Genomic DNA, 17319 nt, shown 5'->3' on the forward strand with positions numbered 1-17319 from the left:
CTGACGCCAAAGCCAGGCAGAAACCACCATTCTAGTCAGGGCAAGGAAGTCACACGCCAAGATAACCCCTGCTCACCCCCGTGGTAGCTTGGCACGAGCAGTAAGGCTAAACTCGAAGGTGATGTGTAAAGTATTTGCGCCAGCACACAACAGCAACAACATCCTAGGCACACCACAAAAGGAACTCCACACAAGGTTATATGAAAATAACTTTTGTATTGTCAAAACACATCAGATAAAAATCACACATGTACATTGTGCCAACTGGCACTGGCAATATTCACAAGGGATTATTCACAAGACAGGGCCACATGGACCACTGTCATAATCAACACTTTTTAGGAATAGAAATACTGTCAGAAATTAGAATAAAAGAATATAAAATCACTGTAGCACAAAATAACAGTTATAGATCACATCCAGTAACTACTGGGAACAGGTAAGTACCACCTACGCAACCCTAACCACCTTAGGAGAATGTCACGCAGGGGACCAGGACCTCACTAGGACCACCTGTATTAGAAAGAACAACCACCTAAGAATAAAATACATTTAGGGGTATAAACAAGAACACATTACCCATGATGCATGAAACACATTCAGAGGAGTAGTAAAGGAAAACACATGATGCCTAAAAACATTCAGAGGTGTACGGACAACCACCTAAGTATCACACAGCGTTTAGGGGTCTAGGAAAGAACACATTACCCATGATGTATAAATATACATTCAGAGGAGTAGTAAAGGAAAACACATGATGCATAAACCTACACATTCAGCGGTGTTAAGAACAAAGCACATGATGCATCACAAACACATTCAGAGGTGCAGCGCTAGGAGACACATGGCGCCTAAAACATTCAGAGGTGCAGCGCAGGGAAAGAAGGACACAACTCAATAGCGCAAAGACACATGACGCCTAAACATTCAGAGGTGCAAGGAAAAACCACACAATTGCGCAAAACTCACATAAGCCACCACCTGTGGCAGTCCCTAGGCCAACTGGCCTTGTTGGGGCTAGGACGCCCTGTGTCTCAATGTCAGGGGCCTAAACGGTGCAGGTGCCCACTACTTGCTGGGCACCTGGGAACATCCCAAGACCTAAACGGTGCAGCTGCCCACTAATTGCTGGGCAGCTGGGAATCATCAAAACTGCGCCAGGGCCCTCACTGGCCCTAGAACAAAAACTGCTCCAAGCTGGAGCCACACAGGCTCTGTACACACTACGACGCAGAACGTTGGAGCCACACAGGCTCTGAAACTGTGGCACATTAGAGCCTTCTAGGCTCTAGTAACATAGACAATGCGTCCCCCGTGCCGTCTGGCTCTGTAAACACTCGCAGGCAGGAGGGGGGCGGGCACCGACAATGTGCCCCGACGCCCCTTCTAAATGCTGCCCTCGTTGGAGTCCCCCTCGGGGGACTCAGGATGCTAAAAATGCCCGCAAGAGCCTCTCTGGGCTCTGAATTGCACATGCCCCCGGAGCCTCGGGGGCTCGACACAGAATGTGGGGCAAGGTGGGAGCGGCCCGCTGCAAGACGGGGCCGCTCAAGACTAGGACAGAGCACAGTGCCTCGAGGCACCCAACAAGAAGCCCCCACTCACCGGGACTGTGCGACGGGGACTCCTCCGGCGATCCTTCACTTGCGGCGGGGTGGGCACCGGCAATGTGCCCCGCGCCCCCTCCGCCCTCTCCTTACTGCTGGCTGGTGCCTGCGGGGCTCTCCCTCAGCAATGGGAGCCCCGCACCGGCGGCACCGGCAGCCCTCTCCCGGGTGCCTTCTCCGGCGGCGGCCAATCACAGCGCGGCAATGGGGCGGGACTTCCTCTGCAACCCGGAAGTCCCGCCTATGGTCAGGCGCAACGCTGCCTGACTTCCTGTGCGGCCATTTTGATGCGGCTCGGGCTGCGGTGGTGATTTCGGGGGCAAAACGAGGGGTGGGCACCCTCGAGACTAAAACAAAATAGAGAAGCGAGGTGGGCACTCGCAAAATAATTAAATAAACGGGGTGGCACCCGTACTTAAAAATATAAGCAGGGCTTAACGCAGGGTGGCTACACAAAGGGCAGGAGTGCTGCCCACAGGGGAAAACCACAGCGCTCTGCCCAGTAAGGGAAACAAAGCGCTCTCAAGGCGCTGGGGGGGGGGCAGGCAGTACCTAAAGTCCCCTGAGATGACCCCTACACCAAGAAGGGTCCACAGAAGTCCTGGACCTCAAAAATAAAGGTCCTGGGGGCAAAGTCAAGCAAGGGGATCCCAAGAAAGAAAAGATCCTCCAGCATCCATCAGGAATCCAGGGGCTGGGCAGGGCTCAGGGAGGCAAGCCTTCCCCTGAGCCCAAGCAGCAGCACGCCCCTGGCAGATTCAAGTCCAAAAACAAGAACATTTTGGAAGGGGACACAGCCCCTTCTTATACAGAGAAAAGTCTTTGAAGTCCTTGTGCAGGCAGTGTGAGAACCAGCTAGAACTGTTTATAGGGAAGTCCTTTCAGTATCGGGGACAGAGGTGACAGTCGCCCAGCGGGGAGGTGGAGCCAGCATTGTGGCAGGCAGGCACAGCCTCATTCCCACCCAGGTGCTATCTCCTCCCACTTCCCTGGCAGCAGATGCTGCCTTCCATCCACGGGCTGACTCAGACAACCTCCTGGGGGCTCCCCAGCCCCTGTCATCCTCAAACCAGACAGTCAATCCACAAGCAGGCCCAGGCACTCCTCGGCCAGGCTCACCAGCCAATCACTCGCCAGCCACAGACTACACAAATATTCCAACTTCTAAAAGTGGCACTTCTAGACTAGACACAATCATGCCGCATACACCATTACGCAGCATTCAGTCTCACGAGTTCTCACATATCAAACTCGACCCTGCACTCCCCACACATCAGGAACTACCATGGGCATACATATTCCCCATTCATTCCTATGGGAGGGCAGGTCACTCACCACACATACACAGAGAGCTCACGCACTTTACACTGTACCACAGTGAAAAAGTGCGCAAAGGCCTAAAACCATCAACACTAGGTTCCAGAAACAGGCTAGGAAAAAGCAAAAAGTTTCGGGGTGAACCTGCAAAAAAGGGCCAGGTCCAACACCCTCTTTATCCAGAATGGGCCCCAAAATATCAATGGTTAACACTTCCCAAGGATTTGCTACAATCTCATTAAGGTACAGTGGCGGTTTCAATACATTCTGGGTGTTGTCCGCATTCGCACAATGTTCACAATTCCTAACTCATTTCTCCATTCCTGCATCAATTCCAGGCAACCAGTGGGAACATTTAACTTTCAGTTTAGATTTTACAATCCCCAAATGCCCTTCATGCATCAGTTCCAGAATTCTTTGATGAAGATTGTGCGTGGGAACCACTTTACTACCCCTGAACAGGAACCCAGAATGTGAAATGGACAATTCATCCTTTAGTTCCCCAAATTTCCAAGATTCCTAGGAAACATTACTTTTTTCCAGCCAATCTATGTAAAATATATTCAAATAGTTTACTTAAAGATGTGTCATCCTCATACCCAGCTTTCCATTTGTCCTCTGAAAAAGGTACCAGTTCACAATCAAAACTGGCTACACTGTAATCCTCCCATTCACTTGCTTCCTCAGTCACACCATGAACTGGTGACATACTGGGATAGTTGCCACTTTGTTCTTCCTTCCTGGCAAATATTCCACCTGATACTCATAATCCAGAAACCGCTAAGACATCTTGGCTATGCAGGGCGTAGCTTTAGCCAAACCCTCTATGGTTAGAACCTTAAGAAATGGTTTGTGATCTACTTGCAAGGTGAATTCCAGGCCACACAAAAATTGCCTAAATTTAGTCATTGCCCACACACAAGCCAGCATCTCCCTTTGTATAACAGAATACCTTTCTTCGGGTGAAGTAGGTGCTTGGGATGCAAAAGAAACAGTGCTTTCCACGCCTGCACTATAGTGCTTTTCCTGGCACGATGACTTAGATAGTTAGGTTCCTTTGCCTCCAATCTCAACAATTTCCAACATATAAAAAGTTCGACTGGCCAAAAATGGCGGGAGGAAGGACTCATCATGGCGAGAGAAGGACTCAGAGGAATGCTTTTACCGGTAAGTAAACACAATTTTGCCCCTTAGTCCCTCTCTCTGTGGTGACTCAAGAAGTGAGGTGTACCCAAGCCAAGAAGCAGACCAGGACAACTGCACAAAATATGCAAACACAGGTTTACTCCACGGGCATTAAACTGTTTAGAAACACAGTTGCCAGCACCTTGGAATCCAACAAATCTGGAACCTACGTACCCTGAACCACACAATTATGAGTCACAAAGGTAGAAAGAGCAATTCAAGTGGCAGCCTGACATATCTCCTGCAAAGAAGCACCCTGCACTTCAGCCACAGAAGCAGACATGCCCCTAATAAACCTCCCCTTGGTCCCCAGCAGAGAAGACAGATTAAACTCTTATATGCCAGCAGAATCACAGACTTGATCCACCTGCACAAGGTTCGAGTCCAAGGTTTACTCCCCTTTTGGGCGGAACCAAAATTCACAAATAAAGTGGAAGAGACCCGAAGCTCCTTCACCTGATCCAGGTAGATCAAAACTGTCCTCTGCACCTGAAGCGAATGAAGTGCCAGAAGATGGAAATCCCCTGCAGATGCAGAACAGCCATCAGAGGTGTGAATACTTTAATAAACACTCAAGGAGGAGACTTCAGTCCCAACAGAAGAACCTGGAACTGGAAACGCTGTGGCCCCACAGCAAACCTCCGAAATCTCTGATGACTGGGATGAAAAGGAATGTGGAGACAAGATGGATTTTGCCATGAAGTCTCCCAAAGACACCGGCGGAATGGGCTGCTGTAAGGACAGCACCTTGAAATGCATGAATGCTGCTCATTTGTTGAGGTATTTTAGATCGAACACAGGCCAAAAGTGTCCTTACACCTTCTGAACCAGGAAGAAGATAGACTAAATATGGGCAACCTGATCCTGTGGCGCCGGGGTGATTGCCCTCTTCTCCGCAATCACAGCCAGCAGGGCCTCCTTCTGCACAAGATTCTTTGGAATGAGAGTAGCAATGTACCCCGAGGAGGAGAACTGAAGTCGATAAGATAGCCATGCTGCAGGATGCGCCTTGCCCATTTGTCTGAGATGGAAAGCACCCATTCTGTAAGAAATGCTGTTAACTGGACACCATTGTCAAGGCCACTGATCTGAGTCCCCACCTACGAGGGAACATCTTGTTGTTTGCCTCTCCTAGGCTGAAACCTCTTCCTCCTAAACAAGTATGAATGATTGTCTTTACAAGGATAATCCATGGTCTCTTGAGCATCTAAGGGATTCCAAGTCTTGGATGACTTATTGGAAGGGGATCTGTATGACCAGGTGTGCTTCTTATCTTTAAATCTATAAATCTATAAATCAAACCATCCAGATGATCACTGAACAACTTGCCCCCCCCTCTTATGGCAATTTAAGAAAAGCAGACTTCTCCGCCAAGTCTGACTTCCAATCCCACAACCACAGGTTACATCTAGCCATGATATCTGATGAGGTAGTCACAGAAGACGGCTTGATTACATTTACCGTAACATCAGGCAGGAACTTAGCTTGTTGTTCCAAATGTACAATGACATTCATTACATTGGAAACCTCCTACACAGCCTTCTCCAAAACTTCAAAATCCTTCAGCAAGGGCAGAGCTGTAAATGCTCCATTTGATGCCACTCTGAGAACCACATTAGAGGCAGTGAAAGACTTTTTAAGTCCACCATCCACTTTGCTGTCCACAAGATCCAATGGAAAACAATCATCAGGATTTGGAGAGGAATGACCAATGAGAGGTGCCAGCATAGAATCCACCTTGATGGAATGTGGCAACAGCATATCCTCTTCTCCAAGGCAATGAACCTTTGGAGAAAACAGGAAATCTGGCTATGTTGAGGCTCTTCCCAGTACCTGAAAATCACCTCCTTGATCGTATGATGCAAAGGCAAAGCCAGCGCTGCAGGGAGAGATCCTCAGCAATTCCGACCACCTGAGGTGTCGCCATGCCCAGATTGTCTCTGATGTGTAACAAAATCTCCACCAATTTCTCCCTGGATATGAACTTTCCACCAGGTACCACATGTCAAAAAAAGGACATATCACCATACCAATCTCATGCTACCTAGAATACATTAGCCAATAGGAAGCCCTCAATACGGAAGAAAAACTAGAGGAAAATAAACAGTTGTGGAACTTTTCCCCATAGAGGAGCACTCTGCCCAATTGCTGCCAGAAACCTGTCAGTTTCACAGCCTACACTCGGTTGCTGAGAATTCTCTGTCTCCCTGTACACTATATAGAAAGCCAGCGGAACGTAACTCCCTCCTACAGTATGACAGCCACCATCCCAGGGGTCTGAGAGACAATTTACCAGTAGGGCAGTTTCTGCGCATCCGTAGGAACAGCTCGAAGAAACAAGACTATATGACAGAGTCTCAAGATCTAACTAACCTCCTTCTGGAACGTGGATACCCAGGTAGACTCGTCAAACGAGCATGTACGAGAGCCTGGTATAATCTACGTGAAAGCCTCCTTCAATCTCAAGATAGGAGCAACTCAAGCCTTGAGCGCATGATTTGTGTGACAACTTTTTCTACGAGAAGTAATGAAATAAAAAAGATCATTAACAAATACTGGGGCTTGATAGCAGATGATATCAAGCAAAATGCCTTCCCTTTACATTCCTTTAGGAGAGCCAAGAACATCAGAGACATGGTAGTTCATTCCTTTCTTGAATCAGCTAAATCACCGACTATCTTATCCATGTGGAATCTTCCCCCTATCCTGGGGCATCACAGATGTGGGTCTTGTGCAGCATGCACTAATACAATACAAACCAAGGTATTCACCCATAATGAACGAACCTTCTCTTTGAAATCGTACACGAACTGTAACACCACTAATGTGATTTATATGATCCGATGTCCATGCGACCAGGTGTACGTTGGTCAGACGTAAAAAAAGTGAAAGCCAGGATTTTGCAACATGGGAGCAGGATCCGCTGTGAGGTACCTGGTGCCTCACTGGTGGATCACTGTAAAAGACTTTGCCACACTGATATTCTGAAATGGATCGTGCTTGAAAAGGTTACACTCGGCCCGAGGGGTGGTGACATAACGTCGATTCTGAACACGAGTCCAAATGGATGGGAATTTTGGAGGACTCAATTATCAATGGCCTAATGAGTTAGACAGCAGTCATGCGCAATTGGCAGTATTGGGACGCTAATTCAACACACAAACATGAGAGCTACCTTTCGGTTCATCCGAATTAGGGCAGGATATTGGGGTTTCAAGACCACCTAAGTATAGTCTTCCCCACTAGCATTGACCCCTAGATCTGAGGGAATCCCTATCACAACAATAGCCTTCTGTGTGCCTTTCATTTATTGTTTCAATAATGGCTTTATCCATTGTTTGCTCTAACTATCGATTTTTCGCCTTCACCCTCCTGTCTAAGAGGTGCGCAATATGTTTACTGATATGGTTTTGTCCCTCATCACACTAGGTCTGTTTTCATGTTTTAATGTAGCCATGACCATCATGCCAACAGGTGGCTCAACCTATGTGGATTAAGTATTCCAATCATGCACAAGTAACTACACTTATAACGCCTTCACCCTCGTGCTAGAGAGGTGCGCGTTCTCTGTTCTCATAATTGTGGAATCAAACATGTAAATCTTTTGCAATTTTAATTGGATTATTCGGTATCATCTATAGAGAGAGATACGCTTTTTAACATTTTGCTGTATCCCATGGTAGACACGTAGTCTTTCCACTGTGGCCCCTCACGCATCTGGCGTCAGACTGCGTCAGCGCGCGCCAGGTTATTAACGCTTGTGAGCGGTGGCTCGGGTTACTGCTGCAAAACAGGCTTCTACGGAGGACTCCGGTGGAACCGCTCCCCTCTTCCCAGAGGTAGGCACTTTGGCAAACCACACCCGCGTGTGCTTAGTAGTGTGTTAATGAGGCAACACACGCGGGCAGCATAGACTTCATTCTGTTTCCTTTTACCTTGTAGAATACGGAGACCGCGGCGGCGGCTCTTTCCCTGATGCACGACTTAGACTGAACCGCTTGTGCACGTGAGTTTACATTTATGCACGTTTACTGATGTTGCATCTCCTCTGCTCTCTTTTAAATCCTTCCCATAATACTAAGTCTCTCGTTCTGTATATCCCTTTCAGTAGTGTGATGACCGTGATGGCATTTGATACAAAGTTATCCCAATGTCTTTGACGATCTATTGAGCCCACTTTCAAGTGAGTCATTGTTCGTAGTGTACCAAGTCTAGGTTGTCATGAATTGCACTTACTTGGCTTTTTTGAGTTATCTATAATCTCACCCTGTTGTCTACAGGTTGTTCCTTGTTCTCCATTTCAACGTTGGAGCCGGCAGGCCCAATTTCCATGGAAATGTGTTTTATGGCACTCCAAGCGCGTCTTTTAATTAATTTTTCTACTCTTTTCACTGTTGAATACTCATTGCACTCCATTTTTACAGAATCACCTGCCCCGCTTCATCCCCTTTGTCCCGATGAAGACCCCGTTCTAAGGTCCCACGTGTACCTAACCCTTTGCTTTGGGGTCGAAACGTCGACAGATACAACCCCGCACCAGCTTGCGTGACCAACATTCAGACTAGTAATATAAGCGCTGTTAGCATGGTTGTCTGACAATTGTTTGCAGAGCATTGATTGCTTTATTTCATATACTGGCTCTTTGTTGAAGCCAGAATGATGTTGTGTTTATGCATCTTCATGTTTTGAACATATTTCCTGCTCTATGACCGATTCTGCACATTCCTCTTCTCTCAGTTAACACCCCAACCCACCCTTCTAATTCCTGGGGCACTAATGCATTCGTATTGCCAAAAATGATATATGCAGCCTGAAATACACATTGTGATTAAATCCCAGTGTGTTAACTTGGTTTTTCTCATGCATTTTTTTATTTCACTGTATGTATTAAGTTTCTTTGTGATTTTGATATTACGTCCTGGGACTTCTCTCTTTATGTACCATCCCTGGCAACCAAGACACACCCTACCAGCCGGCCAGAGGAAAGCACCACAAACATCAGGTCCGGCCGAATGACCAGGATGAAGGGAGGAGGCTCCAGAAACTGTTGTGCTGCAGGCAGACACGCTCCTCCCTCACTCAATGTCCCTGCCTTTTTTCCGCTGCAACTCCACCCTGCAGGAATCACCTCCCCTCATGGATACAGCATGAGTCAGCATACATGCCGTGGCATTGGTCAACCAAGAAATAGGTCTGCGTGGCCTCTCAAACCTGCCGGCACCAACTGGCAATAAAGGAGCCACAAAAAAAGTTGCTGGAGCACGCGCACAGTGCCTGCCCAAGACTGGAGCACAAAAAAGTAACAGGAACTAAGGAGGGGGAAGGAATTTTATACGTTGGAAATTGTTGTGATTGGAGACAGGGGTCTCATGATGTGAGTCTTTTTCAAGTCAAGAATACTTTATCCAGCCACTGATAGCCATAAAAGAAAACCATAAAATAACATTTAAAAATTGTGTAACATAGAAAACTTCCTCAAGTGCATTTAAAAAAAGCCAAAAATGGCCTAAATGAATTTAACTGAGGCTAAAACCATAGGTAGATAAAAACTCGTCATTAAAAACAATCGCTCAATGCCACTCTAGGAATAAAGTGCAACAGATAAAGTGCAAAAGTGATAAGACATTATTTTGTTAAGCGGACTGCAAGGACACAGCCTGTCCAGCACAAGAATAACACAGGTATTATCTCAGAAAGCATTAAATGAGAATAGCATAACTATTGCATAGGAAGCCTCTTCCTCAGTTTTAATGCCCCTGTAAAAAAACTCACAACCCCAAAGAAGACCAAGGGTGAAGAAAGCATGTGTAGATACAATAATGCAGGCCTTACTTGAGCCAAGTCTGAGCAGCGAGAAAATAATTTTTTTTACGCAGGGGGTCATAACATTCACAGAAAAAAGTAAACTTTAAAGTGTCCAGTTCAGAGTAATTATCACCAGGACATGGCTTTATGGCACCAGGATTTGTGTAGTCAGTCACAGGTAAGTCAATCTAACATGTTTAAAGAAGGAGCACCTGCACTTTACTACTGTTTAGCAGGGATAAATTGCACAGAATTAAATACAAAAACATCAAATATAGGGTCAATAAAAAGACAACAAAATCTGGTATCAGAAAAAGATTGTCAGCCTTAACTTGAGCATCATAACTTGGGTGCATATAATTGACATATGATAGGGCTATTTCCCGATTTATTAGCATCAAATTTAACCGACATTTGCAATGCAATGTTTATGACGGGCACATACCCTGACACTTGGAAAAAGGCCATTATCAAACCGTTGCTGAAGAAACAACATCTTGACCAATTAGATCCCAAAAACTTTATACCATATACCAATCACAAGTCTCCCATTCCCGGCAAAAACATTTGAGAAATAAATGAACCAGCAACTAGCAACTAGCCAAATATATTGAAGACAACAGTCTCCTAGATGAGACGCAATTTGGCTTCAGGAAATGGCCACGGCACAGAAACCGCCCTCATTAAAGCTGCCGACAAAGTAAGGACCATCCTAGACCAGGGGGGCACTGCAGTACTGGTACTGCTGGACCTATCGGCAGCCTTTGACATGGTCGATCACACTGATCGATCGTGTCTCAAACATAGGAGTCACACACAAGGATAAAGAGTTACTGGCCTTGTTTCTCTCTAAACGCAAACAAGCTGTTGCCCTTGGCTCCTTTAAATCAACACCTTTTCCCCTCCCGTGCGGTGTGCCACAAGGATCATCCCTTAGTCCGACACTCTTTAACATTTATGTGTCGGACCTGGCCAGGGTCATCAAAGCCCACGGGATGGGACTCACTTCCTACGCTGATGACACACAATTGGTGCTCACCATTCATAATGATGGAGGAGCAATCGCGGCCAGCTTCCAAAATGGAATGAGTGCGATCAGCACCTGGATGGCCAATTGCCTAAAGTAAAATTCCGACAAAACGGAAGTTCTGATTTTTGGAAAACTACACCCGGTTTGGTCTTCTACATGATGGCCAACCATCGTGGGCCCACCACTGCTCCCGGTAACCAAAGTGAGAAATCTAGGTGTCATGTTCGATGACAAACTCACCTTTCTATCACATGCCAACGCAATTGTTTCCTCAGCCTTTTACACTCTCAGAATGATAACAAAACTCCTCCCATTTCTACCTCCCAGTGCCATAAAAACTCTTATCAGTACATTAGTAATGTCAAAAATTGATTACTGCAATTGCCTGTTCCTTAACGCACAGAAAAAGTTCTCCAACAAACTTCAGATGGTGCAGAATGCCGCAGCCAGATTGATAACAGACACCCCCAAGTACCAGTCAATCGCATCACAAGTTCGGAAACTCCACTGGTTGCCAATAACAAGCCATATCAAATTCAAAGCACTTTGCATCGCCTTCAAGGCTATTCACAAAACAGGACCTCACTTCCTACAGAAGGCATTCTGTATCTACACCCCTAATAGAGCCTTGCGCTATTTAACGGCCAACGTCTTGAAGGTTCCCCGGACAAAGAAGGTTTCCTAGGGGGGACAGAAGATTTGTCGTTGCCACGGTCAAATTATGGAACACTCTTCCCACGCAAATCAAAACATGTCAAAATCTGCTTTCCTTTAGGAAACTGCTAAAGACATGGCTTTTCGACCAATAACGTCCATCACTGGTCTCGTCCTCTAGACACTTCATAGCGCAGACACCTACAGGTATTTGCGCGCTCTATAAATTGCACAAAAATAAATAAAATAAAAATAGATAAACATCTTATAAACAATATTGATTGTAATTAATAGCATCTTTTATAAAGTGAAATAACATATTCAAATATCATTACCAACTAATGAACATCCTGAAAGCAGAGGGGACTAGCTCAATGAACAGCATATTTCATGTTGGAACAAAGCGCCGGGGACGGAGGAGAATGCCGGGAATGGATGGGAAGGGGACGTACAGCTGTAAGGATTGCTGAAAAATTTCTAGAATGAAGGAAGCAGAAGGTCGTTGGTGGGGGGTCACGAGTATGTTGGATTAAAGCGGGGCAGTTTGGGTGTCGCGTTTACCTGTAAAGATGCTGGATAATGTCCCTGGATGGGAATTGAGCCAGACAGGTTAGTGTGGAGCGTCATTCCTCACTCTGCACCCAGATGCGGGTGTCTGTCATCCAGAGTGTAGGGCCCCACTGAAGTCTTCAGGGGGTCTGCACCACATCCACCACTTTGTTCCTCAGTGGCCCAGCTCACAGCAGGGTAATGTCTCAGGGGGAGTAGTGTGCCCCCATCAGCCCTCACCATGCCTAGCTGCCCCCGCCTCTTGTCCAGCATGCCGGAATGGGTCCCTTTGATCCCAGATCCTGCATTCACCACCATGCAGATCTGGTGGCCAGGCACCACCATGCAGCGCCAAGTCTCCACACAGCGGGCCAATTCTCCTGACAGGGGAAGGACAGCATAGAGGCACCGGTGGCTAGGCAGCACGAGGCAGGAGCAGTGCCAGGCTTGAGCCTGCCAGAACCCACCTCATGGTCACGGGTGTGACACACCACTGCCACACTTTCTGTTTATGCCAGCTCCGTATTGTCCCTAGAACACTCTACCGGTCTGTGAAATCTGTCCCCTCCAGTGTGCAGCCACTCATGTGTGCCAGCTAAAACCATGCCCTATGCATCTGCCACATGTTGCCAGCATTTGCAGGGGCCGGTGGCATTTAGGGACACAGGATTCATGCAGGATATTATGGAGCCTGGCAGGAGCTCCGCTCAAGCACGTCTAGTCCCGCCCACCCCCATCATTACTGACTCATAGTTGTGGAGTAAATCCTCCTGCACCTTATTTATAGTTGCCTGCCTGTCTAATTCTTCTGGTTTCTGTTTACATTCCCCTCTTTCTTAGGCATGGCTCCATTGCGCTTTATTGATATACACGGTTTCCTTTTTCCGCTGACTTGGTTGTGTATAAAAATCTCAATCCAGCATGACTTCTAGATTACTAAACCATGCAGACATCCTCCTCACAATTATACGCCTCCTTAATCCATGGAGTGCCACACTCTATGCTCTAGTTTATAAATTATAATTCCCTAGCCGATACTTATGCCAGCAGCACCTTGCACTCGCATCACTTCTTCCATCAGTGAGCTGCCACCGTCTTTGACGCTCCGAGTAGACCACAGACTTTCTCTGGCCAGATTCTCAGCTAGATACACTGTGCAGCGGATGTATGACGGTACAACGCGTGCTTTTACAACGCGTACCGTTACGGCGCTGGATAGTGAATAGTTTAATTTACTATTCCAACTCCAGTCCCCGTGGATAGTAGGGAAGGTGTTGGATAGTAAATTAAACTATTACCTATCCTAGAGCTCCCTCCAGCGAAAGTCGTTGTAATGACTTTCGTTGTTAAACCTGCGTCGTAACGGTACTTCGTTGTAAAAGTTCCGTTGTAAAGGACGTTCCCCCTGTGGTAAGCGCTGCATCCGCATTGCCCCGCTTAATTCCTGCACACTGGTGGCCCCCGCTAACAACCTTCTACTTCCTTCATTCTAGAAATTTTGCAGCAATCCTTGTGGTTGTATGCCCCCCCATTCTCAGCCATTCTCCTCCGCCTACAATGCTTTGAGCGGACTGCATACAGTTATTTGGACATTATCCCAGCCAGTCACACCACTGGCTGCACATCGGGTACGCGTGGCACAGGCAATGCCCCCACTTTATTTATACACAACCCTACTCCTCCACTGATGGCCAATTGCTTCTTTGTTTTAAGCACTTTTGCAGCCATCCCTACAGCTGCATGATCCAATTTCCATGGACTTCACTGGCATATTTCCGTTTGGGCCTGAAACATTATTAGCGATCCTGGTAAGTGTTTTAGTCCCCTCACTCATGCCTCGCCTCTCATATATTTAGTGCACTGTCAGACAACTGGACTCAATCCTAGTTTTAATTTTACTCCTTTCCTTTAGAATCAGCAAGTTGTGCATTAACGCATGCCGTTTCACCCCATTATCTTATCTGGTTGAGACTCCTTTGCTCCCGAAAGACAGGTGGCCCTAGGTAATTACACATCAGTCATTTCACTGCCTTGTGTGGTTCTTATAATGCAACTTTCATATACATTTCAGAACTCACGTGGTAATTATTCTTTTATTTCCTTTTAGCTCACACTTGCATGCTTATTTGCTTTATGCCCGCGATTATCATTGGTTCTTCCTATGGACACTGTGTTCCATATACTTCAAGGTAATCATTTATCCCACTAGCGATAGTACCCCATGACACTAATTCTTGTGTGCCTGGGACCACATACACATGGCCTTAGACACATAATGCATCTCTCCCTATACTGGATGGATGATGTCTTTATCCTGTTCTATGATTTGGCAACTGTCTCACTTCCTTTCTCTCCCCCTCTCCTCCCTTCCTTCTGTCCAGTTAATGTTGGTTTACAATGTTTGTAACTCTTCCTCGGGCATATTAATCTATGTCCTGAGGAATATTCTATGATCTTTTAAGGATCAAAACTACACCGTTAAGTTTACTTTGTCACCCCTAAATGCCTGAGTCTGCGAAGTAAAAATTGACTGTGTTTCTGTTTTTCTTTTCCCTTCACATGCTATTGATTGATATTTGTGTAAATAAATATTGTATGAACTGCCCACTCAACAACATATATAGGTTATCATTGTATTCCTGTTGCATTCAGTTGTTTCTATGTTTTGCATGAGCAACCATTGTTCCTTCATAAATACTATGAGAATTTAGGGCCTACTTTGGGGAGTTTATTTTGCCAGGTCGAAATTGCAGTTTTATAAAATGCACATACAGGCAGCAATAACAGGCCTGCAATATGTTTTACAGTGTTGTTTTAGTGGGTGGCACAATGTGTGCTGCAGCTCAATAGTAGCATGTAATGTACAGGCCCAGGATAATTTGGTACCATCTACTAGGGAATTATAGGTAAATTAAATGTGACAATCAGGTGTACACCAAAATTACCATGTTTGGAATTAAGAGCACAAGCACTTTACCTCTAGTTAGTGGAGGTAAAGTGTGTAGAATCCTAAAGCCAACAAAAATGGGTTAAGCAAAAATAGGGCAGTGAAGGCAAAAATCTGGGGACTACCACGCAAAAGAAAGCATTATCAACATTCCCTTTCGGTGTAAAAATCTCATCACATCTTAGAGCCCTTTACTGACTTCTGGTGTCCAAATACTGCAAGTTTAAACACTATGTTTTGTTCATCTAGGGCCAGATGTAGGAGCCCAAATACCGGTCGGTAACGGCCGATTTCGGCCGTTACCGACCGGTATTTAGGATTTGGCATGTAGGGGGCATCTCATTTACAGAATCGGTAAATTTACCGATTCGGTAAATATACAGAATCTGTAAAATACCGAATTGGTAAATTTACCGATTCTGTAAATGAGATGTAGGTGGCACTTCAAAGAGTGCCACAGGCCCTTAAGTGTCGGTATTTTACCACCCAATTCTATTGGGTGGTGAAATACCGAATTCAGGTGTGCATGCACATCTGTGCATGCACACATGTGCAATGTGACACACAGACATGCCCTTAGGGCTTTTATGTGTGCCACATGTTACACGTGCCTGTACTTGGGGTGCTAGAGGGTGTCAAAGTGACACCCCCGGCACCCTTGCAGGATTCGGTATTTACCGAATCGGTAAATACCGAATCGGTATTGCCCATTGATTCCTATGGGCTTCAAGGCCCATAGGAATCAATGGGCAATACCGAATCGGTATTTACAGATTCGGTAAATACCGATTTTTACAGATTCGGTAATTCAAAAATGAAATTTACCTACATCTCCCTCCTTCTAATTTACCGATTCATAAATACCGAATCGGTAAAATTCGGTATTTAAGAATCGGTAAATTAGAATTACCTACATCTGGCCCTTAGCTCTTTATAACTCAAAGCCCTCAAATCTGAAGGTGAAATTTCAAAGGCGCATTCCTGTTTACTCTTTCAGATCATGCTCTTCCTTGTTGGTCAAAGTTCCTTTAATTAAACAATCTCGGAAGAGTGGCCATATTCTTTCATAAGGGAAGCTAAACTCTGGAATACTTTTCCTACATTTCTTACAAAATACTTATGAACGTACCACTTTTAGGAAGAAACTGAAAAATGCCTATTCCCTTGAATTGCAGTTTATTTGGACTGATTCTGTACTGCTTCTCCCTGCAGCACTAGGTCACCCTCCTAAGTAGTTGCAAGCTTACCAAATAAGTAATAACAATAAGATTTAACCAGCGCCAGCTCCCCGCACCGCGGGACGCGCTACTTGGAAGTTTGCCACTGGGCCAGCAGCAAGGGGGAAACACTGCTACATCACCGCCGCGAGGGCAACGGCCAAAGATGCAGAAGCTCTCGCTGACCTGCCATGAGGGGAACTGCTTGCACGGCTCCCCTGGACTGGGAATACATTTAACAGAGTCCCTTGCCTGGTCGCCTGCCCTGACGCGGCGGAGCGCACCTGGAGGCATGATTTAACCAGTGCCAGCACCCCGCACCGCTGGACGCGCTACTCACAAGTTTTCCACTGGGCCAGCAGCAAGGGGGAAACTCTGCTACATCACCGCTGTGAGGGCAATGGCCAATGCTGCAGACGCTCTCTCTTACCTGCCGTGAGGGGAACGTCTTGCATGGCTACCCTGGACTGGGACTACATTTCCCAGAGTCCCTTGTCGCCTTCCCTGACCCGGCGGAGCGCACCTGGAGATGCGGTTTAACCAGCGCAAGCTCCCCGCACCGCGGGATGTGCCCGGGCCAAGGGTGGGCCCGTCTGTGCCCGTCAGAGGCCAAAGGAGGCCGGGCAGGGCCATGCCATTTTCAACTCCTATCCTGGAGGTCAAATAGACAAACATTGCGCCAAAGAAAAGGTACTGTCCGGCTGTCTGGCCTTTACCCATTAATCTGACCAATCCAATTGACTTTAACTGACTTTACCAACTTTATTAATCAATTTATTTTTGGTGTCAGGGGAGGAATAAGTCATGGCCAAATCCAGAGTAGGGCAGTGGGTGGTAGGTACGTTGGATGCCTTCCTAATAAGAGCAAAATCAGCACTCATACATGAAATAGAGCTAACAGAATGAAGACTGTCCCTGTCTATGGATCCCTCTGCTTTCCCGGTACTGCCATTTATTAGCCCTGGCATTATGGGGCTGCCTTCAGGCCAGGACGACTGCCAATCTCAT

The sequence above is a fragment of the Lissotriton helveticus genome, chromosome 9 (genome assembly GCF_964261635.1).
Source record: "Lissotriton helveticus chromosome 9, aLisHel1.1, whole genome shotgun sequence".
Lineage (NCBI taxonomy): Eukaryota > Metazoa > Chordata > Amphibia > Caudata > Salamandridae > Lissotriton > Lissotriton helveticus.